Here is a 20,715-nt window from a genome sequence, read left to right as displayed (position 1 = left end):
ATATATTATGGTGTAATTGACTATATTCCCTGTGTTGTACGCTACATTCCTGTGGCTTATTTTATAACTGGAAGTTTATGTCTCATCCCCCTTCACCATTTTCACCCATTCTTCCTGCCCCCCTCCCCTCTGGTAACTGTCAGTTCTCTGTATCTATGAATCTGGTTTTGTTGTTAGATTCCATATATAAGTGAAATCATCCCGTGTTTATCTTTCTCTAGCTGACTTACTTCATTTACCATAATACCGTCTAGGTCCATCCATATTGTCAAAAATGGTAAGATTTCATTCTTTTGTATTTCTAAGTAATATTTCATTGTGTGTATATACTTCATCTTCTTTATTCATTCATTTATTGATGAATACCTAGGTTGCTTCCATATCTTGGCTATCTTATATAATAAAATCCTAATATGCAAATCTACCAAATGGTGGAACGACTGGCCACTATGATGTGCACTGACCATCAAGGGGCAGACACTCAACGCAGGAGCTACCCCCTGGTGGTCAGTGTGCTCCCACAGGGGGAGCACCACTCAGCCAGAAGCCGGGCTCACGGCTGGCGAGCGCAGTGGTGGTGGTGGGAGCCTCTCACGCCTCCGCTGCAGGTGGGCAGTAAGGAACGAGGAGTCCCCGACTGCAAGAGCCCCGGACATCCCTCAAGGGGGTCCCGGACTGCAAAAAGGCACAGGCTGGGCTGAGGGACATCCCTCCACCCCCCAGTGCACAAATGTCGTGCACTGGGCCTCTAGTTGTAAATAATACTGCCGTGAACATAGGGGCACATACGTCTTTTCAAATTAGTTTTTTACTTTTCTTCATATAAATACCCAGAAGTGGAATCTCTGGGTCTTACGGTAGTTCAGTTTTTAATATTTTGAGGGATCTCCATACTGTTTTCTATACAACAGTGCAGGAGGATTCCTTTTTCTCCACATCCTCACCAACACTTGTTATTTGTTGACTTTTTAATAATAGCCATTCTGACAGGTGTGAGGTGATATCTCATTGTAGTTTTGATTTGCATTTCTCTGATGATTAGTGATGTTGAGCATCTGTTCATATGTCTGTTGGCCATTTCTAAATTGGGTTGTTTGGGATTTTTTGATGTTGATAAACAAGTCGTAAAGGAATTGTTTTTAAAAAAATAGGGATTTTTAAAGAGGTGGGTCACATGCTTCTTTTCAGTTTAATCACTGGCATTTTGGGTTTTTTTGTTTTGTTTGTTTCAAAACAAAACAGAGGCAAGGCCACAGTGGTAAGAAGTATGAGCTCTGGAGCCAATGTGTAGGTTGAAGCCTTGGTTCTGGGTCTTACTTGCTATGTGATCTTAGTCACATTCCTAACGTCTCTCTCCCTCCATGAATGTGCCAGTTCATGAGTTAATGCATTTCAACTACTTAGATCAGTAGCTACCACATTGGAAACAGTCCATGGAAGTGATAGTGTCATCATCATCATAGTCAAGAATCCCTCCAAAGAATATATGACATTTACATTAGTTCAGTTGGAGAATTGTCAACCTCATTAAAAACTAGCCTAATACATGAGTGGGTGGGAAGATTACAACCGAAATTAATATTTAATATAGCAAAAGTTGTATTGAAAAGAAATTGTCTTTTGGTCTTTATTAGAGAACTGGACTTATAACCCTTCAAACGATGGTGTTTCAGACCATAGTCTCTTAAGTTATTCTTCATGAGCATGATTTTTCTTTTCACTGGGTTAAATCAGCCAGCTTGTTTTCACTGTGAATTTGTATTCAGACCCTTACTGGAAATGTATGGTGCAGATAGTACAGCTCAAAGTACTTGCAATTTTGTTTGGAATGGCTTCATGAACAAAGTTGAGTGGGGTGGGGTGATAAAACAAAAATAAGGAAGCCTGTAAGAAGTTTAATAGATTGTTAAAGTAACAAAAACTATCTAATTTCTTATTTTGTTTTTCTTTCTTGTATGTACATAACCATTGTTTTCTGCTACTTAAAAAAGTTTTATCAAAAATGATTATTCTTCAATACTATTGTTTAATTTTCATGGGGTTTTTACTCAGTGGCTCTTGATTGTTTTCTCCTAACTATAACTAGCCCAACCATAGTTTGTGTACCTAAACATTTTATGAAAATTTCAGAGTCCAAATATTAGCTCTTCATTTGGAATTTCTGCCATTGAACGGCTGTGAAAAATAAGTACTTTGTCACCCTTGACAGAGGTAACAATGTCCTTTCGTGCTGTGACAGATGGGTGTTTATTGATAGCAAATTACTCTGTCCCAAGGATTCTCTTTTATTTCCATTAAGAAAATAAATTTTTTTCCTATTTTACTTTGTGAACATTAACATTATAATGTTGTAATATGAGGAGTTCATTCAAGTAGAACAGTCATCTCTTTTGAGTAGAGCAGTATTTTCTGAACAGAGCATTTTGGAAGGAGTCTTCCAAGAAAACAACTCTGCAGGTGTGCAGCATTGCACAAGTGGTCCAAAGTAGCCCCGACTGCCAGGAACAAATAAGTCATGGAGCTCTCATTTATTGCTTAAAGAATTTATGTCTGATGCGTAGGGCAAATAATTCTGATCCAATCGGTGATAGCCATTGTCCTGCAAAAGAAAAGAGTAAGCTTGTTCAGATAAAACGATAGAATTTTTCGCTAAGAAGATTTAGGTTTTCAAATTAGAATTTCGGAAAACATATATCCACCACTGTGAGCTTGCTGGCTCTTAAAAAGACTGAGAATAGTCATACAAGGAAGGAAAAATATTTTTTTTCTACCCTTTTAAGTTCTCTCAGCTGGAACCTCTGTAACAAAGACAGATTAGCCAGAGAAATGCATTTAATAGAAGTTTTACATGACACAGGAGCCTTCAGAAGGAAATAAAGACCTGAAGAAACAGTTGCACCTGACTTTTTATGCCAGATTTGCTGAAGAGTGTCAAGTCGTGGGAAGATGTGACAGGAAAAGGTGAGGTCTGTATAGTAAATAGGGGCAAACTTAGCAAGGCCCGATCATTCAGATTCCTCTCTGTCCCTTCATTTTCGGAGATACTCCTTTCCTGCTGGTGTAGGGAGGCACCTCTCACAGAAGGGTTTTATGAGCGGCTTCAGGGGAAGGTCAGAAAGTCCTTCATGAAGGTGAGAGGAATCACACAGACAGATCAAATATATGTTCTCGTGATGGCTGTTGAACACTGGGTTCACCTGTTTACAGGGAAGCAACAAGTCACAAGAGTTAACAAAAGAGAAAAAGAAAAGGTCATCTTTCATTCCTCACATTCCTTGAGCTTGAAATATTCAGTATGCTAAGTTGCTGTATTTTGTGATAGTATGCTTTATACCTGGTCAGCAGTAATAACTGGTGGTTTTTTTTTATCCTGGATGACAAGATGAATCAACATTTTGAAGATCTGCATCACTCAAGGAACTAATATCCTGCTCCCCCCTCCCCCCCCCCCAAAAAAAATGTGTAATGTCACAAATATCCATTCAAAGTACAAGATAAATTACTGGATTCTAATGAAACAATAAAAGTTTATTGATAAAGTTTTAGGTTTCACATTGCCACTGGCCTTTAAGAAACTACCTGTCAAGCTTGGACTTAGTATTCAAGAAGATTATATGAGGCTATATTTTCCTTATGAATCTCAACCAAAACATAAACAGACTGAATGCAGAAGCATATAAGAATACAGCTGTGTCCTTTCTACTAAACCAGGTAATAGAGATTTGTAAAAATGCTAAATAACACTGCTCTTACTAAATATTATTTTTGAAAAAAAAATTTCATTAAAAGTTACTTCTCAATGAGATTTCTCTGTCCAATTTAAAGTTGTAAAACCCACACTCCCCCTCCCCCTCCATCCCCCTCCCTCCTCCTTTCTCCTAGCACTTATTGCTATTTAGTGTACTATCTGTATTTTACCAGTTTGTCTTTTTTATTCCTTTTTCCTTCCACTAGAATGTGAGCTCCAGGAGGATAGGGATTTTTGTTCATTTTATTAATTGCTGTATTGTGCACTGGCATATAGTAGGAGTTTAGTCAATATCTGTTGAAGGATATTGGCCAATAATCTAGACTGGTGGTTCGCTATAATTAACCAATAATACTATGGCAGTTTCTCCTCTTTAATTACTTATTTCGTTATCTATAAATTACTTTATTTTGCCTTTCTGAATTAAGACACCTCTAATATATTAGTACATGTTTAAATGTTTATTTTTTTCTAACCACTGATGTTTTAAAATTCACAGCCTGAGACCATCAAATGGTTTTGACCCCATATAAAAACCCTAGGTTTACATATGGGTGGATCATTTAGTCAACATATACACATTTAAATAGTTTTTAATTTACTTGCACTTGATCCTTTTCACAAAGTAAATAATTTGGTATATTTTTGAATTGGCAAAGGGTAATGATAGGTGTGAAAATTGCTTGCACAGATACACTTTTAAAAATCAAATTGTTTATAAAACTTAATATTTTCTTTCTTTATGAATTAAACAGTAAGGAAACAAGGACAAAATTAGGAGTGACTCCAAAAATCTTCAACATATAACTTCATAAACTAATGTCAATAATTAGGAATATTTTAGCTAATGAGAAATCTTGATCAAATAATTTTTTAAAACCTTACTTATACATATGGATAATAGTTCTATAACATTAGTAACAGCAAGGATTTTTTTAAGTGGTATTTTTATCCTCATCTCCATCCTTAACGTTTTTGAAAGAACAAAATCTTTGTGTGGTTTGAGTACCCTTGGAGTGATTTCTGAAAGCAGACAGCACATTTTTCCCTCTTTGAAACTGGAGCTGAAATCACAGGAACATGAATGGAGCCCCAGGTCTCTGTTTCATTAGTGTGTGTGTCTCCAATGACCCTCCTGCTGGGAACCCTAATAGGATTTCTTCCCCTTACACCTTCCTCTGCCCCTATCCTCATGCTGTTCTATGGTATTTGGTTTAATGAGACAACTCCTGTGATCCAGAAAAGAAAAAAAGCCTGTCTTTTCCTTAAATAGACAAAAGGATAGCTGAGGGAATTAAAAATTGTGTTCTGTTTCCTGCCATTTGATTGTGACCAGCATTTGATGACAATCCTGAATATGCTGAGCCAGAAAGATCACAGTAGCCACTTAGTCTCAAAATCTCAGGCATGGTTGGGCAGATTGCCTCTCACAGAAATCCATTTAGCATTAATAATGTAGAGACAGAAAACATTAGCTGGGAGGGGAAATGGGTTGGTGCAGAAAAGCAGAGAAGAAAGTAGAAACCCTAAAATTTTTTCTATGAAGTGAGAACTTGAAACAACCTAGTGTTGATGGAATAATTGATAAAAGTGCATGTAAAATGTTTACAATAACCAATCTATATATATACACAAGCGGTAATATGCAAATTGACCATCACGCCCTTGCACAAAATGGCTGCCCCATGTGGTCCATGATGGCTACCACAAAATGGTTGGCAGGGTAGGGCAGTTGGGGGCAACCGGGCCTGCAGGGTAGGGCAGTTGGGGGCAACCGGGCCTGCAGGGGAGGGCAGTTGGGGGTGACCAGGCCGGCAGGGGTGGGGGGGCATTGCGGGGCAACCAGGCCAGCAGAGGGGGGCAGTGAGGGGCAACCAGGCTGGTGGGGGGGTGAGCAGGCCAGCGGGGTGGGGGGGCACAGTTAGGGGCAATCAGGCAGGCAGGCAGGTGAGCAGTTAGGAGCCAGTGGTCCCAGATTGTGAGAGGGATGTCCAACTTCCGGTTTAGGCCTGACATCCCCCAAGTGGTCCCAGATTGGAGAGGGTGCAGGCTGGGCTGAGGGCTCCCCCACCCCTGTGCACGAATTTTGTGCACCAGGCCTCTAGTTATGGAAATAAGAGTAATAGATACTGGGAAGTTTAGGGTGGTAAAAGTAAGCAAAATTCAATCAGAGAAAGGTAGCAGTGTCTAAAATGGATGCACCAAAAAGTAGATATATAAACATTATTTAGGGATGTAAAAGTGACCATGAGAAAATTTTTAAAAATTGTTTAACAAATTAAAAAGGGTTCGTTCTGGGTAGGAGTTAGGTTACAGAGGACTGGATAGAGGGACTCTTATTTATGATCCCTTGTATTCATTGGTTTGATCATATACATATATATATATATATATATATATATATATATATATATATATATATATATAAAACATTTTAAATTGAACTAAAACTAGTGCCCATCTGACCCCTTGGATAGTTTCCTTGGGGCTGGATAGAGGTGGAGCATGGTCTGAGATGTGGAGTTAGGGCTGGATAGAGGTGGGGCATGGTCTGGGATGTGGAGTTAGGGCTGGATAGAGGTGGGGCATGGTCTGGGATGTGGAATTGGGCTGGATAGAGGTGGGGCATGGTCTGGAATGTCTGGCTCAGGGGTCTGTTGCAGTATGTCAGCTTTTGCCATTGGCCTTGTTCAGGTATGGATGATGAGCAAGAGGGTTAGCACAGCCTGCAGTGGTCCAGGTGTCTTGGGGATGCAAGACAGCTTGTGATAGTAAAGAGCATTACAAAGTGTGATGTCATAATAGTTCTTTCCACATCCTTTGCATGGCCTAGAAAAATGGTCCTCTCATTGTCGAGTTACTTACAGAGCAGTGATTTTCAACCAGTGTGCCACCAGAATTTTAAAACATGCAATACCTGAGTATTTAGGGCACTGACCTCTTTTCCCTTAAACTGTAAAATAAAAATATGACAATAGCCAACACAATAGTCATCCCGGGTGAATGAATCAAAAGTGTACCTTTTTTTTTTTTTTGGTCAAATTTGCAAAATATTTTTGGTGTGTGCTACAGAATTTCAATAATTAGTTTATGTGTGCCATGAGATGAAAGGGGTTGAAAATTGCTGCTGTAGAGAATATAGACACCAAATAACTCTGGTGGGGGCGGGGGGCCTTTCTCTGCCTCAGCTATGTAATAAGTCACTCTTTGGAAAGAGAAATCTTGATTTTGTGTTTGCTGCTTATGCTGCAGCTGGAAGAAAATACAACTCTTCAGAGTTTGTTAGTCCAGAAGTCTACATATTTTTTTCTGCTGGTGGTTTTAACCACTTGTTCCCAAATGCAGGTCTGCATTTCTAGGGGAGCTTTATTTAAAGTGCAGGTCCCTGGGCACCTTCCAAGGAGAATCTCATGCTATAGGTCTTGAGTGGCATTCAGGAGTCTAGTAATTCTGATATGCAAACAGATATGGGAACCCCTGCTATAATCCAGTCTAGTTTAGGTAACCCTCAAAGCAATCTTAAGAAATAGAAGATCAAAATTTAAAAACATTGAGTCGTTTTTCCAAAAATTGCACTTACAGTGTCATCAATATTTTAAGCATATGTATTTGCAGTGGGGTGCTGTTAAATGTTTAACACCTAGTTCTCCAAAAACAGAACTCCTCCCCTCTATGGAGCTTTGACTCAGAGCCTTTGCCAATTTTGGTGGTATAAATACTCACCATGGCTGATTTCAAGCTACAACAATGATGTCACTGAACATAGAATTAGGAAGAGATGCTCAAGAGCATACAGATATTTCCACCATGTAGACACTGACATAGACATAAATAACCTTAAAAGCATAGAGTATATTAAAGTGTAGTAAAGTAATTAAGAAGTGATAAGCTTTGAGTATTCATTACCTTGGTTATATGATTTATTGTAAGTTTATATAATTTAATCCTATATAATAAAAGCCTAATATGCAAATTGACCAAACGGCAGAACGACCAGTCGCTATGACGCGCACTGACCACCAGGGGGCAGACGCTTAACGCAGGAGCTGCCAAGGCAGGTGCCAGCGGGGGACCCCCCCCTCCCAATCACCCTGCTGGTTGCCCCACAGATCGGCCCTAATCACCGGCCACGCCTACGGACCCTACTTGTGCACAAATTTCATGCATTGGGCCTCTTGTTTTTAAGAATGACTGAGTTTAACAACTGGTTTTCATAATCCCTGAAAATTTAACAATTGGCTCAATGAGCTGATGCAAGCCCTGATTCAAAAGCTCTCTATACTAGTATTTAATAGTATGTGGTCTGTGGAATATACGTTGTTTAAAATTTTTTTCTGAAACAAAATTGTAAAGGTTCAGATATGTTTGGGAAATGCTGCATGGTTAATTTCTTCTGTAAAACCCACCATGTAGATTGGCATATTATAGGTCCTGAGAAGGGCTGAGGTAGAGACCTTATTAACCTCAAACCTAACTTTCCTTTCTCATGTAATAGCAGTCAGCATCCTGCAGGAGCAAAGTAGAAGCACTGACTCTAGTCATATCTGAGTTTGAATTCTGGCTCCACCATTTACTAGTTGTGGGTCTTTGGGCAATTATAAACTTCCTGTCTCAACTTCCTCATCTATAAGATAGGAATAATAAATAATAATAATAATAATAATAATAATAATAATAATGCCTATTTCATATGGTTGTTGCAAGACTCAAATGAGTTAACATATAGGTGAAGTGTTTAGAGCAATGCCAGGCACCTGGAATTCCTATATGCCTGTAAGCTGTTATTATCATTGTTGTTATCCTCATAACCACTTGCCCTGCAGCCCAATCATGCCAGTGTCCTTGACTCTCAGGTTCCCTGTCAAGTGATATGGAAGAAGGCAAAGGAATGGGAAAGAAGGGTCTCTTGACATTCTTTCCTGAGTTCAAAGCATTTCTAGCCACACTAGGAGGATTTAGGTTTTGCCATCCTGACCAGAACCTGCCAACTGGGACTGTGATTTTAGATGTGCATACATTTAAATATGAATACCCTTAACTAGAAATCATTTAGATGCCCATGCCCGTAGTTAGATATTTTCTCTTGTCATCAAAAAAATAGCAGTGGTTTTGCAATAGGCTTTTTCCTTCTGAGTCAGCATCCTCAGGAGCAGGAATTGTCACCATTCACAAAGACTGGCTCCAGGTTCTGACCTTCTAACTGTCATATCCATAGCTTTTCCCAGTCGAGTGAAGGGCACGAATCCCTTCAATGCTTTGCCTTCTTTCCAACTTAGCTAATTGCCTTCTGCCTTAGGAAAAGGGATGGTGGTGAGTTAACAGCACACAGAATTCCACAAAGGTTGGGTTAAGAGAAGCTATCTGTGACTTCATCCTAGTTTTGTGAAAATCTGATTTTATTTTTAAAAGAGTAAAGGGCATGAAGAGATCATTCAAAAATAAAAAAAGGCCAACAGACATAAAAATATTTCCAACCTCACTAATAATAATAAAACTATAGTTAAGTAATGTTTCTTCTATCAGAGCAAAGATTTTATTTTTAATTAACAAAATTTAGTAGTGGTAAAAGTATGAGGAAACCAGCACTCTCTTACACTATTATTTTTGCTAATGATTATATGATCCTTTTTAGCATACTATTAGACAATATATATCAATATTTGAAATGCATTGCCCTTTGACACAGCAATTTGACTTTAGAAATTTATCACAAGAATATAAATTTGGGCAAGTAAACAACAGTGTATGTTTAAAGAGGTTCAAAATGTCTCATAATTTTAAAGAATGGAAACAAACTATCTGTGTGATAGATTGAATTGTTGGTCTCTTCACCCCAATCTGAATTCACATGTCTTGATCATAAGCAAAGTCTGTTTCTGCATTGCCTGACTTTGTACTTGGCCATGTGGTAAGCTCTGGGCAGTGGTCTGTGGGCAGAAGTAATATTAAGCCTAATCTTTAAGAGGCCTCAAGTGTTTCTGCTTTCCCTCTTGTGTTTCTGTAAACTCCACAGCATGTCCCAGTTGGTTCCTTAGCCCTAGAAAGTGGATGAGACACACACTGAGGAGAGCCACCCTTGCCAACTTATAGACAGAGCAGGTAAGAAGTAAAGCAGTACTGCTCAGCTGAGGCCAGCTCATGTCAGCCAATCTCTGGCCAATCTGCAGACATGTGATGTATATACCCATCTGTAGCTCTAGAACAGTGGTTCTCAACCTTGGCTGCACATTAGAATCACCTGGGAATCTTTTTAAAATCCTGATTTCTGGGCCCCAACCTCCGGAAATTCTGTTTCTTTGTTATGGGGTGGGGTCACAACATTAGTAACAAAGAAACAGAATTTCTGGAGGATGAGGCCCAGAAATCAGGATTTTAAAAAGATTCCTGGGTGATTCTAATGTGCAGCCAAGGTTGAGAGCCACTGCTCTAGAAGGAATTTATATAGGATCTGTATCATTTACATAGAATATATATTATATATAATATTTATAAAAACGATTTTAAGCCACTGAGCTTGGGGCTGATTTGTTATGGAGCAGTATTAACTAATACACTCCATCAAGAAAACATATGTGATGCCATACTATGCAACTGTTATAAATAATGATATGATCTGTATTCACTGACATGGAAATATGTCTATTCAATATTGTTAAGTGAAAGAAATTAGATTTCAGAACAATACTTACACAAAGATATAAGGAAGTGGTTATTTCTGGGGGGTGGGGTCAGGAAATTTCCTTTCTTTGCTCTGTAGTTTTGTGTATTGTTTGATTTCATTTTTCAAAGAGCATCCATCTTTTTTATAATTAGAAGTATGAAAATGCTTATGATATGTACTGAGAGGATTCCAGGAAGACACATCTTGGTAGAATAAAGAGAAAGGCAGGCCCTAACTGGTTTGGCTCAGTGGCTAAAGCATCGGCCTGCGGACTGAAGGGTCCCAGGTTTGATTCCAGTCAAGGGCATACCTTGGGTGTGGGCACATCCCCAGTAGGGGGTGTGAAGGAGGCAGCTGATCGATGTTTCTAACTCTCTATCCTTCTCCCTTTCTCTCTGTAAAAAATCAATAAAATGTATTTAAAAAAAATTTTTTTAAATGTAGTTCTGTGGCTTTCAAACATTCAAAAAAGAAAGAGAGAGAGAAAGGCAGTTAGAGAGTAAAAGAGGAGCCCAGTTTACATGCAGCCTTGACAAGAAGATAGAGTTCAGATTTTGATATATAAAGAACTAGAAATAGAAATAATAATAGTTAACAATGATTATAGCTTACTCTGAGTACGCTAGTAAGTGAACTATCTGGTTTAGTTCTCTTAGCACCTCTATGAGGTCATAATTTTACCTTTCCTTATTTTACAGAGAAAGAAACTGAGGTTCAGAGAGTGTAAATAATTGGCTGTGGATCACACAGCTTGGATTTGAACCCAGGTCTGTCGTCAGAGCCCATCTTCTTCTCAGTTCAGAGCCTTATTCTCACTGCATGGTTTTCAGCAGAAGGAGGGACGTGGATGAGGGACAAAGAGGCACCAGGTATGGAACCCCAATATGGGAGCTCTTACAGATAAAGGATAGATGGAGGATGTTATCACAGAGGAGAGGTCACAGAATCTGAGGTCATATTCTACATCTGCACCTAGGAGCTGAGTAATCATGTACCAGTTACTTAGACTCCTCTAGCCCTGGATTTATAATATAAAATAAGTAATAAATATTTTCCTCATAGTCATGGGAATCATTTCAGTGCCTGGCACACAAGCTGCCATTAAATTGTTTGCTACTATTTTAATATGGTTTTGTAAAAGCACCTTGAAAACAGTAAAATTCCAATCAAACACTATAGTTGTAACCTACAATTTTAGTGAGCACCATATTTAAATAAAATTGATGGGGTGGGCTGAGGTTGGAGTTGACTGAGAGATAAGAGGCCCCTGATGAGAGCTTGGCTAAGGGCTGGCAGGGGAATGCCCATGGGCAGGGAAGACATTCTAGTGGGAGGATCCACAGGACTAGGCAAATGGCTGGTACCTGGAGATGAATGAATATGACAGATTTAAAAAAATCACCAAGGTTTCAAATCTGGAAAAATAGTGATAATTTTGATGACGAAAGCTTCATTATTATTAAATTGTGGGACATGTGTTGAAAAGTCAGGGAGAAACTCTCTAGGAAAGATTTGTTTTTCATTCATTCATTTACCACTATTTATTGAGTGCCTGCTATGTGCCTGGCACTGTAGTATATATACTGAAGTAGATGATGTTTTTTGGGGGGGGGGGGGGGGGGAGAGACAATTCATAATCAAATAATCACAAAGTAAGTGTAAAATACACCTGTAATGCAGAAGGAAGAGACACGTGGGGTTATGTAAGCATAGAATCAGAAAATGTTTCCTGAGAAAATGATGATTCAGCTGACATCTGAGGGATGAATAGAAACTTAGAGTTTAATTCAGGTTGTTACTTTGTAGATTCCTAGACCAGCTCTCCCAGAGGCAGCTTGTATTTAGCCATGTCAATCAGAGGTTCTCCAACTTGAGTGTGCACCTGAGTCATCTGGAGGGCTTGTTAATGCATTGGCTGCTGGGACTTATCTGCAGTTTCTGATGGCAGGTCTGGGGTGGGGCCCAACAATGTGCATTCTAACAAGTCCTCGGTGATGCTGCTGCTGCTTACCTGGGAGTCACACTTTGAGAACCACTGCTCTAAATTAACCCCATGCTACCTCTTGCCAACTAGTTGAACTGAACACAAGCAACTTTTAACAAATGTTTTCCAGGTTGCTCACCACAAAAAAAAATCAATTTCCAAAGTTTTTGAAATGTTTTTACACCAGGTTGAATGTTAACATTACATGTTCAACCTTTCTCTTTATTGAAAAAAATATAAAAATAAATACCACTGTAATCATAGAATCGCCCTGCAGTTAGCTCTGGCTGAATAAATGTCAAAGCACTATGAACAACTCTAATGGGATCTTTGAAAGCAGAAGATGAATGCCTGGCCTCTAAGACTGCGGGGGGACACAGGATCATTTCAGGGCAGAACCAGGCAAGGCACGTGCTGGGGGATGGGTGAGAGCAGGGACTGGTTTGGGATGAACCTGTAATTTATGGCATAGGAAATCTATTCCTTAGAAGTTGGGAAAAGGGGAACCTGCCAGCAATCAACCACTGATATTTTTTAATACTGTAAAAAACTAATCTTTAAGATTACATAGTAATGGCATGAATAAATTGTCCTTTTTAAAAATATATGTTTATTGACTTCAAAGAGGAAGGGAGAGGAGAGAGAGATAGAAACATCAATGATGAGAGAGAATCATTGATCTGCTGCCTCCTACATGACACCTACTGGGGATTGAGCCCAAAACCTGGTCATGTGCCCTGACCAAGAATCAAACCATGACCTCCTGGTTCATAGGTCGATGCTCAACCACTGAGCAACACCAGCCGAGCTAGATTGTCCTTCTAAAGATACCTAACCAGTATAGATAAGGCCTCCCAACACTAATTCTTCTCTTCCTTTCCCTAGAACTAATTCATGTTGTCAATTTGGCATTTGTTTCCAGACACTCTTTTATGCAGTTTCTATGGGAACAATTGATTATTGTTTCCTCTGATAGTATCATATTCTGTATTGTTCCACAACTTACTTTTTTTTCACTCATTGGTATATCCTATGGACTTTTCCATGTTAGTACATAACTCCACTACACTCTTCTTAATTTTTTTTGCATATTATTACGTAACAGAACTAATGAGGTTCATGTAGACAGGCATTTAAGCCGCTTCCTCTCCTCCTGTTTTGTTTCCCAGTGATGACAAGCAGTGCTGAAGGAAACATTCTCATATGTGCCTTCCCCAAGGCAGGTATGGGTGCTTCTCTAAGGGACATACTGAGGAAGAGAACTGCTGACTCCCAGTATTTGAATGTTTTACATTTTACCAGATATTGTCAAATTGCCCTCCTACTCCCACCAACAGAGTCACTGCTTCCTTACATGTGTGCCAATCATTGGTAATACTGAATATTTATGTATTACAATCCAGTGGATGAAAAACAGCATTTCATTCGTGTTATAGTTTTCATTTCCCTTGTTACTAGTACATTTGAGTGTGTTCTCATATTTCTGTGCTGCATTGAATTTTCTTAGCTGTTAATTGCCTACTCTTGACCTGCTCATCTTTCTTCTGGGTTAACTTTTTCATATTGATTTGAGGAATTCCTTATGTAGTCTAAGCCAGTGGTCGGCAAACTCATTAGTTAACAGAGCCAAATATCAACAGTACAACGATTGAAATTTCTTTTGAGAGCCATATTTTTTAAACTTAAACTATATAGGTAGGTACATTGTTATTAACTTAATTAGGGTACTCCTAAGGCTTAGGTAGAGCCACACTCAAGGGGCCAAAGAGCCGCATGTGGCTCGAGAGCCGCAGTTTGCCGACCCCGGGTCTAAGCAGATGTCTTTTGTCTCTGAGTGTTTTACAAATACTTTTCCCCAGGTGTTTTTATTTTAATGTTATTTATGGTATCTTTTAGGATAGAGAAATTTTTAATTGGAAATAGTCCAATATATCAATCTTTTTTTTTCCCCCTAAGGATTTTGCTTCCTGTATCTTGCCTACGGGGGCCTTTATCTCTGTCTTCAATTATTTTGGGTCCACTAATGTGAATTATCTTTCATATCAATAAGTCGAAGACACAGAAGTTATCTTACAGCTGCTGTAATCTGATCATTTCACTTTACAGAGGAGGAAACTGAGGCACAGCAGAGAATCTGATGTGTAACACTAACACAACTTCCCCACCCTCAGCTGAGTGGCTGAGTCAGACTGTGAGCCCAGGTTTTCAGATTCCAAGGAAGATGAGTCAAAATCTTTCCCTGATGTAGCCACCATGACTTTAAAAAACTAATACAGGGAGGCGTGTGATTAAGAGAAAGGTCAATTACCGTTGGCACTGGGGACCAGAAAGTCAAAAGGCTTGGGGGACATGCCTGCCTCTCCCCACAGCCAGGCTGCCTGTCACTCCCTCGTGGGGAGGCGGTGTGGCTCCACTATGTACACCTTGAGGAAGTGCTGTGTTGCCTCAGTTTCCTGACTGGAACAATGGAGATAAATAACACATACTGCAAAGGGGTACTGTGAGGTTAAGTGAAATGATTTATCTGTAAGGACTTAGTACATAATTTAGATCCAAAAAAGATTAGCTATTATTTACTAACTAGAGGCCCGGTGCATGAAATTTGTGCACTGTGGGGGGGGGGGGGGTTCCCTCAGCCCAGCCTTCACCCTCTTGCAGTCTGGGACCCCTCGCTCCTTACTGCCCACCGGCTCACTGCTCCTTAGTGCTGCCACAGAGGCAGGAGAGGCTACCGCCACTGCGCTTACCAGCTATGAGCCCAGCTTCTGGCTGAGTGGCACTCCCCCTGTGGGAGTGTATTGACTACCAGGGGGCAGGTCCTGCATTAAGCGTCTGCCCCCTAGTGGCCAGTGTGCATCATAGCGACCGGTCGTTCTGCCTGTTGTTCCACCATTTTGTCAATTTGCATATTAGGGTTTTATTATATAGGGTAGCAATAACAACATAATTCCGTTGTTCTTCGTGCTGACACTCCCATTAGTCTGGCTAAATCTTGAAAACAGACTGTCTTGCTTTGAAATTCCCAGTTTATAGTCTGGCACTTCTAGGCACTCAGAGTGTTTGTCAGGTGAATGAATGAGGTAACAGATAGCTCAGATGCAGACCAGCTCAGCAAGGCTGGGTAACATGGAGGCCCCTAAATGCATACTTATTGGTTATTTGTCCCTTCTCAAGGCTGTACGCTCAGGGGAATAAAGACTCCTTGTTACAGCTGTATCCTCACACCTAGAAGAGTGCTCAGCAGTCAGCATCAAAGACCCCTATTCATTTACCCTAAGGGTTTCTTCAGCAGGTATTACAGAACACCTCCTAGGGAGATGGTATAAACAAAGTACTCCCAGACCCAGGCTTCAAAAACTCCCTGGTGGTGGGAGGTCTTTTAAATTAAAATCCCACACAAACAGAAGCCCATTTGGCTACAAACCAACCTGTGCTGTGCAGAGAAGCACAGAGTGGTACATCAGAGCCTATCAGGGGCATGTCCAGCAAGGACATGACAGAGAAAATGACAAAGAAGCCAAGAGCCAGGTGATTTGGAGGCTCCAGCCAAGTGAAGGGGGCTAGGGAAGAGGGCAGACAAGGCAGGGGCAGTAGCCTATGGAAAGACCCTGAGGAGGGGATGTCCAGCACATGAGTGGAAATGAAGTCTGTGAGAGTGATAGGACAAGTGATTGAGAGGAGGGGCACAGGGGGAAGTACAGAGGAGGCAGGGCTAGGTCACACAGGATCTCTAGCTTTCAAACCAAGACTTGAGGTCTCAAGGTGAGCATGGAGACTGAGTCCCATCAAGAACACGTCATAGCCCCTCCAAGATCTTCTTTCTTGCCAACTAAAATGTACCTCCCATCCAGTCACTACTTCCTCAAAACTTTCCATCCACTTGGTTCCCAAATAATCTTGAGACCCAGAAGAAAGGTTCTCCACGCCAGCACTTTTTAAAGAAAGAAATTGCATTTATTATTATTATTATTTAATATATTTTTATTGATTTCAGAGCGGAAAGGAGAGGGAGAGAGAGATAGAAAGATCAATGATGAGAGTGAATCATTTATTGGCTGCCTCCTGCACGCCCCCCACTGGGGATTGACCCCGCAACCCGGGGAATCAAACCCAGGATCCTTTGAATCCACAGGCTGACACTCTATCCATTGAGCCAAACCAGCTAGGGTGAAACTACATTTATTGAATTCCTATTATACGCCAACGCATGCCCTGAGCCTTTTACCCATCTTATCTTATTTACTGCCCAACAACCTGTGAGATAAATAGTATTACCTTCTTTTGAATAGGAAAATAGAGACTCAGAGAGCACAAGTAACTTACCCAAAGTCACACAGCTATCAAATAGTAGAGCCAGGTCTCTGAGTGCAAAGTCCTGATCATTTACTCCATATTGTTCAGACCCTGGGGCCCGTGTGGTCTGTTTCACTTGGCCTTGTTAGTGTCTCAGGAAGCCACTTTCCTGTGCAGTGAGATACAGTTTCAGGCAGCAGGGAGTTGAAAATTACAGAAAGCTCTCTTCAACCCAGTGTAGAGTTCATTAAGCTCCAGGGGGCACTTAATATCTTCAGCATTTTAAAGCAGCTCTAGGCTCCATGAGTAAAGGAAAGAACTTATACCCACCCCCTAAAAGGTGAATGAAAGTCTTTGCTAACTAAATACTGCAGAGAAGCAGCTTCCCCATTTGGCTGCAATTACCTTGGTCCCCAGTTACATCATTGCTAGTGAAATGATTAACAAAATAATGGTAATGATGCTGATGGTAAATTAAATGGAAATAAAAGGAGCTCAGTGTACTGTTCAATTTCCCACTTGGGGACCACTCCTAAGTTGTGTTCTTCAGCTTCCCACTGGGAATTTCCACATGTAAATAAATACGCCTGATTGGAAAGGCAAACTTAGACCTCTGTCAGTGGCTAACACTGAAATCCAAGGCTGGGATTGCTTCTCTCCCATCCAGGGAGAGTTCCCAAGGCTGATGTCAGTGAAGATGGATTTCCCCCCTCGAAATGTTCCAATGCATTATGTAAATAGAGACAAACACCTTATAGGACTGACCTCTGCCACAGAATTTGACATCCTCCTGCCCTAGCCAAACCAAGTGGAAAATTGGATGTAAGAAAAAGAATCAGGACTTCATGGCAACCCAGATGCTTTGTGGTGGCTGGGTTCTCTCCACTGCAAATCAACCTAGCCCCACCAAGAGAAATTACCAACAGATGTGACAAGCAATGGGCATGACAGTTGGAATCTAGTTCATGTCACCAGCAGGTTCCTCTCTTGTCAGAGGCCCTTTATTAGGGTTTTAGTCATAATCATTAGTTTTTTCTAATAGGGAAACCTTACAAGAAGAGTGACAGCCTGGGTTTAAAATTCGGCTCTGCCTCTTATTGTTAACAGTGTTATTTTGAACACATTACTTTAAAAGCTTTCCGAGCACCATTTTCCTCATCTTTAAAATAAGTGTAATAATAATGCTTGCTTATTATATTATTCTATTTTTACAAAATCTTCAGAGAGAATATATATTAGTAGTTGTCTAAGGCTGGAGAGGAAGTGTTGGAGGGGGAATGGGAAATGATTGCTCATGGGTACAGGTGTTTTTTTTTGTGGGAGGTGATGAAAATGATTTAAAATTATAGTGATGATTGGTCAACTCTGTAAATATATGAAAAACGTTTGAATTGTACACTTAAAAAGTTAAATCATCTGGACAAGATGATATATTTGGATCTTGCCCAATTTAACGTTTTATGGAATAGAAGCACATCCTGAAATGGAGCATGTCCCTACAGAAAAATGCCCATGTTCATGTTAGTGCACAACAGAGGGAGAGGAGCTGGGTAACCTAGCCTGTAGGCAGTGACAAAATCCCACTACCCTACTATAAAAATTAGCTAATTCACAAGTCAGCTACCATATATGAAAATTGGTGGTCAAGCACTTAACTACCAATGTTGGATGAGATACTATCATATGCCTGGTCCTGTTCTAAGCACTTTTCATGGCTTTCATCTAATAACAGCATTATGAGTCTTCAGATGAAAAACTCAGATGAGAAGCTGAGGATCGGAGGATTACAAAGACAGGAAGTTGAGGGATCAGATGCAAATGCAGACACAACTGGACTCCAAGTGAAGCATCCATCTTATATAAAAACTGCTGTTTGAAATTTTAACCCTGCATTTTGGCTTCTGTAATGCTTGCTGGCTTAAATAATAAGGAAAATAAGACTACTCCCATTTCAGAGAGGCCATTAAACCTTCTCCAGACGAAGTTATCAGTGCTGGTGTCAGGCCAAGCCTTTGTTCGAGGTCTCAAAGCCCCAGCACATAGGGGCTCTTTAAGAACTTGCAAAGGGAACCGGAAAAACCCCATATTTGGGAGACAAAGAAGGTAAAATGGTATAAATATAGGAAACTTCCTGTGTGATTTTGCCCAGAATTTGAGAGACATTTTCCTCTGGGCCCGCGCGTAATAATAATAAATGTAACTCCATCTCTCTAAGCGTTGCTTGGTTCTTCTCCGGTTTTTCTGTAACACAAGGCCTGTGGTCCTTACCTCTTTCTGTCCTGCCTAACTTTCTCCATTCTTTATTGCTTTCTCTATAATCTATCTGTGTGCAAGGAAAGTGCTTAATCAGCCATGAGCATGTAACTGAGTATTTTTTCTTGCTCTAGTTCAATAACCCATGTATCATTTCTTGCTCTAGTTCTTGAAAGCAGGGAGTATGATCATGTCTTTTTTTAAGCCCCGAGTTCAGTTTCCTTGATGCCCAGACAGGTACTGCGATTTGCCTGCAAGATACACACTCCTGGCTCCCAAGGGCTAGATGTGCACCTCTTATCTAAACCAGGATAACCATTCTTTTTTCTTTTTCTTTTGTAAATATCTGCAATCCAGCCACTACCCAAATTTGCTACAGAAGCCCTAAAGAAGCCAGATTTCAAAGTGCCTGCTGTTTGTTTTTCTCTCACCTCCAGTCATAAGGCGTTGTTTGCTACACAGTAATTTTTCCACAGCCAGTGATTCCTCTGTCATAAACACGAGAAAATGACTCCGGCAATGTAGTGAGCAGTTGGGAGACAACAAATTGTGCAGGCCCGGCCTTTACAGCAGACTGCCCTGGCCACAGAGCCTGCGCTGCATGAGTGCTCACCTCTCCACAGCCCTCCCCTTCCTGCAACACTGGAGGCCCAGCCCAATGCTACTATCAGGCCAGCCCTATGCTACTATCAGGCGGCAGCTCAGGCCGAAGCCCAAGCCCCACGGAGGCTGCACGGAAAGGCCCTAGTGTCTGCTTCTGGCGTGCTTACAACTGAGAAACCTCAGGCCAGCTTTGGAGCTTACCATAGACGTAAGGTGTAAGGAAGGGTGGTGCCTAGCACTGGACAAGTACTGCCAAGCTCCATTTGGGCACCTGGGCCTCCACCATGTGGGCAGCCCAACAGGCAAGGCCAGGCTTCGGTCCTGCCCATGTCCCAGCCTGCTTCCTGCTCCCTGGTGAGGCCACAGTGCTGGTGTGTTCTAGGAGCGCTTCCCAGTCTCCGTGACTCAAGGGACCCCCATGGGACACCACAGGCTCCTTTGGAATGACGCTTCCTTTACAGATAAGCACTTGCATGAATATATTGCCAAGGTCTGGGTTTGTGTTTTTAAAAACTTCAAAATCTAAAAACCAGAGTTATATGATGACCTCACCTGAGGTGACAAAACAACACTGACTCCTGCCCCTTCCACATGCCCCCTTCCAGTGAGGAGTGACCCCCCTGGGGTGCTGAGCCCAACCTTGGGATTCTCTGCCCACACCAAACTTACAGGTGATCCAGAGGAGGTCCCAGGACCATGTATGGGTCTCCTTTCTGCATGGCTTAATCTCCCAGAGTTAAATTTGCTGCTCTAGTGGTATGGGAGCCCAGGAGAGCTGAGAGCTTGACCAGGTGCAGAGCCAGAACAAGGGGTGAATCAACTACCTCCAGTCCCTGCAAGGAGGGGGCAAAAAAGCACAGAATGGGATGGAAGTCACTGTGTTTCCCAGGACTCCATGGAAGTCAAGTACCACAGACATGCTTTGATAAACCACTTGAAGTGGATGGAGGTGGTGAGACCTCCCCAACACTTCTGCCTGAGTAACAGCAGGTAAGTGCTGCCTTCTCACTAATGTGGGAAAGTCGACCACATTAATTAGGGGGTGGGGGCAGGACAGGGAAGCATGGACCAGAGCTGCTTGAGCAGGAAGGAAGGAAACTGAGTTCTGTCCTCTGTGCTCTCAGACTCAGCCTTCCACCCCGAAACACAGACACCTGCCCCCCCCCCCCACCC

The 20,715-nt window shown here is 41.2% G+C and overlaps 1 long non-coding RNA gene across 2 annotated transcripts; it reads left to right on the top strand.

Annotated features, from left to right (window-relative positions):
• The first annotated feature begins 6 nt into the window (after positions 1-6).
• On the top strand, positions 7-18,584 carry LOC111827216. 2 transcript variants are annotated; one of them, XR_002830713.1, is made up of 4 exons: positions 7-277; positions 9,762-9,847; positions 11,108-11,278; positions 18,419-18,584. It is a non-coding gene; the product is annotated as an uncharacterized LOC111827216 (long non-coding RNA). The 2 variants fall into 2 exon arrangements; XR_002830712.1 differs by lacking the exons at positions 7-277; positions 9,762-9,847 and adding an exon at positions 1,005-3,711.
• Positions 18,585-20,715: the final 2,131 nt, after the last annotated feature.

The sequence above is a fragment of the Myotis lucifugus genome, unplaced genomic scaffold (genome assembly GCF_000147115.1).
Source record: "Myotis lucifugus unplaced genomic scaffold, Myoluc2.0 scaffold_143, whole genome shotgun sequence".
Lineage (NCBI taxonomy): Eukaryota > Metazoa > Chordata > Mammalia > Chiroptera > Vespertilionidae > Myotis > Myotis lucifugus.
This window is presented reverse-complemented; position numbering and strand designations above follow the sequence as displayed.